Source organism: Musca autumnalis, unplaced genomic scaffold (genome assembly GCF_047663935.1).
Source record: "Musca autumnalis isolate F117 unplaced genomic scaffold, ASM4766393v1 scaffold_4, whole genome shotgun sequence".
Classification (NCBI taxonomy): Eukaryota; Metazoa; Arthropoda; class Insecta; order Diptera; family Muscidae; genus Musca; species Musca autumnalis.
In genome coordinates this window covers 159,521,990-159,534,958 of record NW_027411977.1, presented here as the reverse complement: position 1 = coordinate 159,534,958, position 12,969 = coordinate 159,521,990, and positions in this window count along the sequence as shown.

The following is a 12,969-nucleotide window of genomic DNA, read 5'->3' as shown; positions in this document are numbered from 1 at the left end:
GTCCAATTTACATATGCATATTAAATGATTTCGTTTTACGAAATCCTAGAATCAAATTAAGTGTATTTACATCTGTTTTTTGCGACATTTGCTTACGCACACAATCGCACATACACACTTATACAATAACACAAACACACAATTTATTTAGTCAGAAAAATAGGAATTTCACAGCACAAATGTGTATCAAATAATTTAAATTAATTTCAAAAACAAAAAAAAACATAATTTTTGCAAGTTTTTTAACCATTTATTTTCACTTTTGTCATCGTTTGAGTATTTTTGTTTTTCTACAACACACACAAACAAACAAAGACATCATAAAACAGTTGCATTTTTTGGTAATTTATGACGAAAAAGCAGGATTGCGTATAAAAGTATGGTGTTTTCGTGCGTTGTTTAGAATAAATGACGTAGCTATCGTAATTTATTTTTGTATGGTAAATGACGCTAAATGTTGCCTGTTTTAGCAAATAAATGACGAAACAGCTCTAAATGACGAAAAAGTTGCTAATGTAAATTGGACATTAGAGAACATTGGCTTGACGTCTGCTTTGCTGCCCATAGTTTCGACATCGAAGTATTCTCACACCATCATATTCAGCCCAATCATGAATGAAAATTCCGTGCGGAATTTCTCTCTTTTCCCTTCTTTGCTATCACAAACAAAAAATCCGCACGGAGAAAAATTGCTATGGAGAAAAAGTAGGTATCATGAACGCTCTTAAACATGTGTTTTTCTCCAAAAAAATCTCCCTTGCAAAACTGAAGGGAGTTTACAAATAATCTTAGTATTTCCCTCAAACTTTGTACAAAACATGCAAAATAAACACTTTTGTTGGGATTTTATATTAACTTCTTTTACTTGTGGTTGGAAATTTATTAAAAATTGAACAAATTTTACAAAATAACATCACTTTGCAAACTCAGTCACTCTCCACTTTTTGTACCGATCAACGATGAGTGATGAGAGAATTTTGTACCAAATTGTTGCAGAACAATTATTGAAAGAAACACTGTATAAAAGCTTATTTTCAATTATTTTTATTTCAGAATTCGTATTTTTCAATTTTTGCCATTATTTAATTAAAAACACTCGTTTCTAACACATTCATGATAGTGGCAGTTCCATAGCACGATGGAGTCAATTGCATTGTCTTCTTAGAAATTTCCAATCACATCTGATGTTTTTCATAATTTGTAATATCTTCTGAATGTCTTTGATGTATAAAAGTGTAATTTATTTGATTAAATTTGTTGATTTTGTCTACAAACACAAACACTTAACAATTAGGGCACACAAGGTATGAAAAAGACCCTTCAATGCTGCCAAATGCAATGATTATTTTTCTCACATTATTCATGATAGGAGGAATGTTCTCTCGAGAAAAATCTATTCCGCGAGAGTTGAATTCCGCAAGAATATTCATGATTGGGCTGATTAAGTTCCATGAATAAATCATAATTACTTTCATGCCCGGTATTGGTCCATACATTACTGGTCCTAATCGTGTTATAGTGATAATTGGGCCAATATTGATGGCCATGCGAGGAATTTCTGAAGGTATTGTTAAGAATGAATGTTGCAAACTTAATATCAATTTGGGTTGAACATTTGAGTAATTCCGCCATTCAAGATTTGACGTATGCCTCTAATTTTTAACAAATCTGCTACATGGCAACTCTGGATTGGTAATGATAAATTTGACGAGGTAACAGGGTTTTTGCATTAGCACAAAATACAGGTTTTAGGGCTGTTGCGTCATTTATTTGCTAAAACAGGCAACATTTTTACTCATTTACCATACAAAAATAAAAGACGATAGCTGCAATCATCAATTGATGTCCCTTCCTTATACAACAGAAGCAATTTTTAACTTGTTTCACTTTGTTCTATCGACCATCCACTGACATTTTCAAAAAGCTTGGACATGTTTTTAGGTTGGAGCACTCACCTTGGCAAATTGGACAATATTGACGGACATCGATTCCAACGCGGCATATTTACAATTTTGGGCAGGATTTTCAATCCAGTAAAAAGGGTTTGTTTTTATCGATTGTAAATCATGGACAATATTGGGTAGATGTCGCAATACGTACCAATCGCTGAAGACAACTATCGTGGCCGGTTGTTGTAGTTGTTGGTATTTTTCGGCCCACTGCATCTGACGATTTACCGGCAATTTCGAAACTAACTCACTTAATAAGGACGTGTTTGATAAACGGTGTTCACCTTTTGTGTTCTTTAAAAAAGTGGACATGTTGTAGATTTTGTTGGCGAAAACTATGAGGCCTCCTAGATTGTCGTTGGAAACTGGTGGAAGCGAACGGACCTTCTCAATCTGGCTCTGAATTAAAAGATCGGGGCGACCAAAGGTTTCTTTCAATATTTCCATAATGGCTGTAACGTTAACCGAATTGTCTAGCAGCGATTCCAAGGTCTCTTTTGCAACACCTTTTAACGAATCTCTTAGGCGAAAACTGACTTTGGATTTGCTGCGATGGTTGAACTGCAGCATCTCGGTTTGTATTTCTTTCATTTGTCGCTGAATTTCACGCCGCATTTCCTCCATGCTTCGTTTAATTTGGGGTTTGAACTCCTGCATTTCTTTTACTGTTGCTGACGTAATAGCTTTCGAATTGACTGTTTTTTGTTGCTGTAATGGCGGAGTTAGGCGTGTCGCAGATGGTGTACTGAACGTGGACGGCTGACTATGTTGGCTGCGACCAGGGGTATTTGGCTTCGGCGAATGTGAAACAAACATTTCGTAAATATCGCTCTGAAAGCGAACTGGAGGAATTCCTAGCGTGGTTCTTTTGCTGGTACGTCTTGTTTGTTCGTGATTTTCTGACAAAAACGAGGCTGCAAATTTGCAATTTATGCTGATTTTTTCTCTTTGGCGTACAAATTTTTGCGAGTGTCGTCCCTGCAGTGTTTCTTTTTACCGTTGATCGTTTTTTAATGTTGGGCAAATAAGTCCGGGTCAACAATATACATGACAAAGGTGAAGACGAAGAATTGAACGTAACAAGCTCAGCAAACAAGTAATAAAAAACAAAGAACAAAGTTGTCCCTTTTTGTTCTTGTGTGCATGAATAAACTGCCCCCTTCTTGTTTATTCTCTAAAGGATTCATAAATAAATTATAACAGTAAATTAAGTAAAACACAAATGAACAAATTATGAAAACTGATAAAATAAAAAGAAGAAATAAACAAAGGACAAATGAGATCTTACTTGTTTTCGGCCCTATAACAAAGAGGAGCTAATTAAGTGCCAGATGGGCCTATTTATAGAGTTTAGGTCAATGCAAAATGCAACAATAAAAACAAAATGAATATATTTAGTGCAAAATTAATAATTGAAAATATATCTGTCTCAACGTGGAAAATATAGGACATCAGCTGATAGGTTGGATTCAAGCATTGGTATTTTTAGGGTGAGCATCCACAACAGAAATGACAACTTCAATGATGCATGTTTTATAAAACATGTTAAATGTAAATGTAAAATGCGTTTTATTGTCGCTAATGTTGTATCGTAATGTTGTATATTATTTACAATAAGTCTAATTATAAATAAATAATAAATAGTAAAATGCATTTTAGTTAAATCAATTAAATCGAGTTTGAAATTGCCCATTCCCGCCCGTGCACAATGGGAAAAATACCGATCTAGCGTGAAGAAAATCAAAACATGGACTTGAGATAAACTATGAAACGTTAGTACAGTATTGAACTAGAGTATTGACTGTACCTAACCGCATATATATGGTCTGTTCTTTTACTTTTGAAAGTGGTAAAACCGGCAAAAGTAGCAAAAGTTGTAAACTGCTCCCATATGAATTGAATGGTGTCTGAAGTAAAGGAACGCTTTTCGAGTAAAAAGTGGTAAAACTTGAAGATTCTTGCACGTAAAGGAACATAGCTATAATAATTAGAAATTGTCAGAACGTAATAACGGCACATGTTTAGTAACAAACCTTTTTTATGTTCCCTTTGTAAATAATATGGTAAGTATATTTGTGTATGTATTTGTAATTTTTCACAATTAAGTTTTATTTGTACTTCATGTTATGTGTAGTGTGTGTATGTACAATATTAGGTTCTAATGCAATTTTTAGGTTTTAGGTAGCAAAATTTAGTTTTAAACTCACAATAGATTTTGAGTTTTGATCTTTTTAAATTTAGTTCAATTAGGGTTTTATGTACAGTGGTGTAGCTTTTAGGTGTTTTTAATAGAGGTTCTAGGTTTTATTTAGCACAATCTTTAAGGTAATGCGCAATTTTATGTTAATTTTCAGTGCAATATTTTAGTTTTATGTTGCAAATTTTTAGTAGTTAATATTTATTTAATTTGTACTTGTTGTTTTGTGTATATTTAATAGTTTGTGTTCAATGTTTAACCTTGCGTTTGCTAATATAACAAAGTGGATGGTTTTGTTTTTAACTTTTTGTTCTAAATGTTGAACAAAGTGCTTATCGTTTTAATTGTTTGCAACTTGTAAATTTGTATTTATATATGTAACTTTAAGTTGAGGGAGAAGAAGTACGGTCGAAAGCTTTTAAAGACCACTGACGGAATAGGAATAAATGCTGCTCTTTGCCTTTTTTAGGTTGACAATTCCAGGATTTATTAGAAAGCCAGCAAAAGTGTATTGATTAGCAGCAGCGCGTACGCTTGTATGTATGTGTATATGTACCATTGTACATATTGCGTACCGCTAGATTAGACAAAAAGTCTTCAAATCCCTGCGGGCGGATGCAGTTCCTTTTATGCGCAAATCAGCAAAGTCTTCAGCTAACGCTTGTTGTTGGACAAGGCGACAGAGGTAGATCTCCTCTCTTTGTTCCTCCTCCAATGACAATTCACTTGATATGACGGACTTTCCCTTACTTTTCAGTACAATATGGTGCATCTCTGCCTGCGATATTTAAAAAAACGATTAATATTTGGAATACATTGATGTATCGGTCGTGCGTCTAATGATCGGTATCTCGATCGGATTTTAGATATACTGTTTTCTTCCGTACTGCTATTATACACATCCTTTGGCCAATACCTTTTGCAGAAATCTGGGACCATTTTCCACCTTCCATTACAATTATATTTACCAACTTTGGCTCTGGTACCTTCATCAGTTCTCAGCTCCTGGACACCAACGCCAGTTTTCATTTCACTACTTTCCAAAATTTCTCACACTCGGTTAGCCACATATTGCTTATAAATTCGATGTTCGGATCTTATCCAATGAAACACCGTTGATGAGTCCGTCCAGAAATATACATTATTTATTCTTTTAGTATGATTTTGTATAATCATTTCTTTTACTCGAACGCCGACCACTGCCGCTTGTAATTCTAACTTTGGTATTGTATGATTCCTTGTTGGGGCGCAGCTTGTTTTCGCCATCACAAAAACCACACGAACTCCATCAACACTTACAATGCACCAATGTGCCACTGCAGCCATCGCCTCCTCACTAGCATTGACGAATACTAAACAGTGCTATTATAGAATTTGGTGTAATAACACCGTTGGACATTGAACACTAATAATTTTAGCAGCTCTTCTATCCAGATTTTCCATTGTCCATACATATCATCTGGTAGCTTTTCGTTACAGAATTTCACTACTGGTCTTCTTTCCGTATAGCGATTTGGTGAAACATTTCTTGAATATAACACCGGCCACAAGAAATTCTCTACATTTGAAGATAATATAAATAAGAGATCCGGACCTGGAATGAATCATTTATTTAGTGAGAAATCTTGAATTTCAGCAGCCGCATCGAAAACGATTCTAATTCCTTTTTATTAGCATTTTGTACCCCAAAGTGTGGCATTATCACGGATTTATTTGCAATATTCAATTGCATACTCTGGATCTTTAGCCATTTTCCTTTGTATAGACATTCCAGTATAGACATCGACCTTTCATCGTCTTTAGAGAACATTGGCTTGACGTCTGCTTTGGTGCCCATAGTTTCGACATCGAAGTATTTTCACACCATCATATTCAGCCCAATCACGAATGAAAATTCCGTGCGGAATTTTTCTCTTCTCTCTTCTTTGCTATCACAAACAAAAAATCCGCACGGAAAAAAATTGCTATGGAGAAAAAGTAGGTATCATGAACGCTCTCAAACATGTGCTTTTCTCCAAAAACATCTCGCTTGCAAAACTGAAGGGAGTTTACAAATAATCTTAGTATTTCCCACAAACTTTGTACAAAACATGCAAAATAAACACTTTTGTAGGGATTTTATATTAACATATTTTACTTGTGGTTGGAAATTTATTAAAAATTGAACAAATTTTACAAAATAACACCACTTTGCAAACTCAGTCACTCTCCACTTTTTGTACCGATCAACGATGAGTGATGAGAGAATTTTGGACATACCAAATTGTTGCACAACAACTATTGAAAAAACACTGTATAAAAGCTTATTTTCAATTATTTTTACTTCAGAATTCGTATTTTTTAAATTTTTGCCATTATTTAATTAAAAACACTCGTTTCTAACACATTCATGATAGTGGCAGTTCCATAGCACAATGGAGTCAATTGCATTGTCTTCTTAGAAATTTCCAATCACATCTGATGTTTTTCATAATTAGTAACATCTTCTGAATGTCTTTGATGTATAAATGTGTAATTTATTTGACTAAATTTGTTGATTTTGTCTACAAACACAAACACTTAAAATTTTCTCTTTGTTTTCACAACAATTAGGGCACACACGGTATGAAAAAGACCCTTCAGTGCTGCCAAATGCAATGATTATTTTTCTCACATTGTTCATGATAGGAGGAATGTTCTCTCGAGAAAAATCTATTCCGCGAGAGTTGTATTCCGCAAGAATATTCATGATTTGGCTGATTAAGTTCCATGAATAAATCATAATTACTTTCATGCCCGGTATTGGTCCATACATTACTAGTCCTAATCGTGCTATAGTGATAATTGGGCCAATATTGATCGCCATGCGAGGAATTTCTGAAGGTACTGTTAAGAATGAATGTTGCAAACTTAATATCAATTTTGGTTGAACATTTGAGTAATTCCGCCATTCAAGATTTGGCGTATGACTCTAATTTTTAACAAATCTGCTACATGGCAACTCTGGATTGGTAATGATAAATTGGACGAGGTAACAGGGTTTTTGCATTAGCACAAAATACAGATTTTAGGGCTGTTGCGTCATTTATTTGCTAAAACAGGCAACATTTTTCGTCATTTACCATACAAAAATAAAAGACGATAGCTGCAATCATCAATTGATGTCCCTTCCTTATAGAAGAGAAGCAATTTTTAACTTGTTTCACTTTGTTCTATCGATCATCCACTGACATTTTCAAAAGGTTTGGACATGTTTTTAGGTTGGAGCACTCACCTTGGCAAATTGGACAATATTGACGGACATCAATTCCAACGCGGCATATTTACAATTTTGGGCAGGATTTTCATTCCAGTAAAAAGGCTTTGTTTTTATCGGTTGTGAATCATGGACAATATTGGGTAGATGTCGCAATACGTTCAACCAATCGCTGAAGTCAACTATCGTGGTCGGTTGTTGTAGTTGTAGGTATTTTTCGGCCCACTGCATCTGACGGTTTACCGGCAATTTCGAAACTAACTCACTTAATAAGGTCGGGTTTGATAAACGGTGTTCACCTTTTGTAGATTTTGTTGACGAAAACTACGAGGCCTCCTAGATTGTCGTTGGAAACTGGTGGAAGCGAACGGACCTTCTCAATCTGTCTCTGAATTAAAAGATCGGGGCGACCAAAGGTTTCTTTCAATATTTCCATAATGGCTGTGACGTTAACCGAATTGTCTAGCAGCGATTCCAAGGTCTCTTTTGCAACACCTTTTAACGAATCTCTTAGGCGAAAACTGACTTTGGATTTGCTGCGATGGTTGGACTGCAGCATCTCGGTTTGTATTTCTTTCAGTTGTCGCTGAATTTCACGCTGCATTTCCTTCATGTTTCGTTTAATTTGGGGTTTGAACTCCTGCATTTCTTTTACTGTTGCTGACGTAATAGCTTTCGAATTGACTGTTTTTTGTTGCTGTAATGACGGAGTTAGGCGTGTCGCAGATGGTGTACTGAACGTGGACGGCTGACTATGTTGGCTGCGACCAGGGGTATTTGGCTTCGGCGAACAAACATTTCGTAAATATCGCTCTGAAAGCGAACTGGAGGAATACCTGGCGTGATTCTTTTGCTGCTACGTCTTGTTTGTTCGTGATTTTCTGACAAAAACGAGGCTGCAAATTTGCAATTTATGCTGATTTTTTCTCTTTGGCGTACAAATTTTTGTGAGTGTCCTCCCTGCAGTGTTTCTTTTTACCGTTGATCGTTTTTTAATGTTGGACAAATAAGTCCGGGTCAACAATATACATGACAAAGGTGAAGACGAAGAATTGAACGTATCAAGCTCAGCAAACAAGTAATAAAAAACAAAGAATAAAGTTGTCCCTATTTGTTATTGTGTGCATGAATAAACTGCCCCCTTCTTTTTTATTCTCTAAAGGATTCATAAATAAATTATAACAGTAAATTAAGTAAAACACAAATGAACAAATTATGAAAAATGATAAAATAAAAAGAAGAAATAAACAAAGGACAAATGAGATCTTACTTGTTTTCGGCCCTATAACAAAGAGGAGCTAATTAAGTGCCAGATGGGCCTATTTATAGAGTTTAGGTCAATGCAAAATGCAACAATAAAAACAAAATGAATATATTTAGTGCAAAATTAATAATTGAAAATATATCTGTCTCAACGTGGAAAATATAGGACATCAGCTGACAGGTTGGATTCAAGCATTGGTATTTTTAGGGTGAGCATCCACAACAGAAATTACAACTTAAATGATGCATGTTTTATAAAACATGTTAAATGTAAATGTAAAATGCGTTTTATTGTCGCTAATGTTGTATCGTAATGTTGTATATTATTTACAATAAGCCTAATTATAAATAAATAATAAATAGTAAAATGCATTTTAGTTAAATCAATTAAATCGAGTTTGAAATTGCCCATTCCCGCCCGTGCACAATGGGAAAAATACCGATCTAGCGTGAAGAAAATCAAAACATGGACTTGAGATAAACTATGAAACGTTAGTACAGTATTGAACTAGAGTATTGACTGTACTTAACCGCATATATATGGTCTGTTCCTTTACTTTTGAAAGTGGTAAAACCGGCAAAAGTAGCAAAAGTTGTAAACTGCTCCCATATGAATTGAATGGTGTCTGAAGTAAAGGAACGCTTTTCGAGTAAAAAGTGGTAAAACTTGAAGATTCTTGCACGTAAAGGAACATAGCTATAATAATTAGAAATTGTCAGAACGTAATAACGGCACATGTTTAGTAACAAACCTTTTTTTATGTTCCCTTTGTAAATAATATGGTAAGTATATTTGTGTATGTATTTGTAATTTTTCACAATTAAGTTTTATTTGTACTTCATGTTATGTGTAGTGTGTGTATGTACAATATTAGGTTCTAATGCAATTTTTAGGTTTTAGGTAGCAAAATTTAGTTTTAAACTCACAATAGATTTTGAGTTTTGATCTTTTTAAATTTAGTTCAATTAGGGTTTTATGTACAGTGGTGTAGCTTTTAGGTGTTTTTAATAGAGGTTCTAGGTTTTATTTAGCACAATCTTTAAGGTAATGCGCAATTTTATGTTAATTTTCAGTGCAATATTTTAGTTTTATGTTGCAAATTTTAAGTAGTTAATATTTATTTAATTTGTACTTGTTGTTTTGTGTATATTTAATAGTTTGTGTTCAATGTTTAACCTTGCGTTTGCTAATATAACAAAGTGGATGGTTTTGTTTTTAACTTTTTGTTCTAAATGTTGAACAAAGTGCTTATCGTTTTAATTGTTTGCAACTTGTAAATTTGTATTTATATATGTAACTTTAAGTTGAGGGAGAAGAAGTACGGTCGAAAGCTTTTAAAGACCACTGACGGAATAGGAATAAATGCTGCTCTTTGCCTTTTTTAGGTTGACAATTCCAGGATTTATTAGAAAGCCAGCAAAAGTGTATTGATTAGCAGCAGCGCGTACGCTTGTATGTATGTGTATATGTACCATTGTACATATTGCGTACCGCTAGATTAGACAAAAAGTGCAGTGGTCGTCACAAGTAGGGTCCTAGACCATACATTCTCCGCCGCCAAGACTCAGTGAATCCATCTCGCATTGATGGATTGGCAGGTTCCGTATTGGTTCCGCGAAGACGTACCCGAGATGAGTGTTATATGCCTGCACATCTTCCACTCCAGCCGCCGTACTACCATCTATCTTAATAGCCGAGTAAACATCTGCCCCAACTGCAAATCGATTGGTATGTTGCTTCTAGGGTCTGGGTTTGCAGTTGTTTCATTTGTAAAATAGGAAGTTGGTTATTCTAATAAGGGGTCCGAGTATATTCTTCTTGGCAACTCATCCGTTAACAAGGCTATAATTTTAAGTGCCCAAGTCGAGTTGGCCCGACGATTCTTTATTTTGAATGAGGTGAATCGCCTGTTTTGGTACGTAAAAGACCTTAGACACGTTCCCTGGAACGTCGAATAACCGAGTCACGGCTGACTGGCTTAACAACGTCCTGATTGTATACTACGTATCCATATCTTCCGTGGTCACACACAATGAGACCGTGGGCACAAACACCAGGTCCCACGATAACGGAGGCTCGGCTATAGAGGCGAGCTGCAAGCTGTCTTCCAGTTGTGTCCCGTGCAGCATTGTGTGTGGCGGTAATCGCGCCTGCTGTGGTTTCTGGCCAAGCAGATCCTGCAATATCCCCTTCTCTCAACTGCCTCGTATCGTTGATAAGGGGCCTTGTCTTTGACATAAAATGCAGGAGAACTGCCACTGTCCTGGTCATCTGGCTCTGTTGTCGGAACGGCTCCGCTGACGACGGTCGGGGCTGGGACGACGCTCTTCGGCTCGGACTGGCCTGTTGTTGTTGTTCGGGACGACTGCAGGTAGATGAGCTGGGCGGGGTTCTGCTTCTTGGCGGGCTGGGTGGTGTTCTACGACTAAGCGGCGGGCCTCGCTTCTCTCTGGTCGTCGTGGGCTTTTCTCGAGGCGCCAATCTTGATTTGATAAGTATGCTGCCATCCGTAAAAGGAGTACGTGAAGAAGGAGTGCTTTGTTTTTTATTAAAGAAGGGGTCCGACTAAATAATCGGAAAATAACTTGACAACCTTCGTCGGCTGATGTTACCACCAGCAGTTCTTATGCCTACCACTCTTACGTTTTGGTCGGTTCCCTGGTGGTTCTTTCTAATTCGTCCTAGCTTCTAATCAGGAGCTGAACGTTCATCTTTAAGGTTCACCCTTCTTAAGGTTGTTTTGTTGATACTTCCATTGGGAGATAATTTTCAAATGCTTCAAATGTTCGGGAGGGGATAAAATTGATGTACCGCTTAAGAAGTGCCCTGGGGTCAGAGGCGCCAAATCGCTAGGATCATCACTAGCTGGACTCAAGGGTCCTGAATTAAGACAAGCTTAAATTTTTGAAAAAATTGTGAAAAATTCTTCGAATGTAAAAGTCATTTCTGGTAAGCATTTTTTCAAATGCGTTTTGAAAGGCTTTACTCCCACAGACCGCTCATGTGCGGAGCGCCGGGTGGAATAAACGTTCAATCGAGCTTTTGATGGGAATTCTGAATAATGGCTTTATTTTGCAGTTCTTTCACGAACAAGAGTCTGTCTTTCTTTAGGACATCGACTGCCCCAACAAAATTAGTTCCGTTGTCGGAGTATACACAAGATGGGCACCCACGCCTACTAATAAATCTGGAGAATGCCGCTAGAAAAGACTGAGTCGAAAGGTCACTAGTTGGTTCGAGGCGTATGGCTTTCGTAACAAACCATACTTGAGTTAGGTGGGAAGTAGAAACAAGTTAAAAAAATCGTATTACCAAGGAATTTTAATTTCACGCAAATAAATACATCATTAGGATCTATGGATATATCAATCAATTCAGAGGAAACTGAATTATGAACTGCTATCAAAACGCCTCCTCCAACTTTTATTAGCCTTTCATTCCTATATACTTGGAAATTATCACAAAAAATCTCGGTATCTGTAATGTCTGGTTTAAGCCAGGTTTCAGTGAAAAAAAATAACTTTAAAATCGCAATAAATACTGTTAAGATACAGACTACTTAGTTTAGTTTTCAACCCTCTAACATTTTGATGAAGTAAAGGTAGAATATCTAGTGTTTTGAAGTATTTTCGGTAGTATTTTCAGGTCTTTGTCTTTTCCTAAATATAATTTCTCTTACTAAAATTCCTTCGGGCCAAAATTATTCATTTACTATTGTACCAAAAACTCTAGCAGGGACAACACTTTTAAAGGACGACATGTCACGGGTTTGCGCCAAATTAAATTTCAAAATGTGAAAGTCATTATCTGATAAATTTTAACTTTAAGCCTGTAACCTAGTGTTAAAGTCCGAACGTAACCCCCTATTTTGCCCCCAGTTTTTTAGTATTAATTTGTATTTGAAATCTCCAAATTATATCTATGTAAAAACGGCATAATAATCAATAATAAGTAATCTATTTAACTGAGTCAACCATATTTACTTTCCTCCACAGATGTTCGTTAGATATTCTGTTTGGCCAAAAAATACGTACGCTTTAAAAGTAAGTTGGATAATATTTTTAATACTAAGAATCAAATTTGACTATGACGTTTTTAATATAAATTAGAATACATGAAAAATCACTTGGAAAATTGGAATACAAATATTTTATTTTAGTCAAAAATATTTTAAACAATTTGTTGTAAGAGTTGAAAAAATAAATTTAATCTGGACAATTGCCAAGATCGAGACCATTACATAATTTGATTCTCTGTTCGTCGTTTATACGGTATGCAAACTCTGCAGTTTCGCATCGTCTTTTTAATGAGAGACTGGACTCTA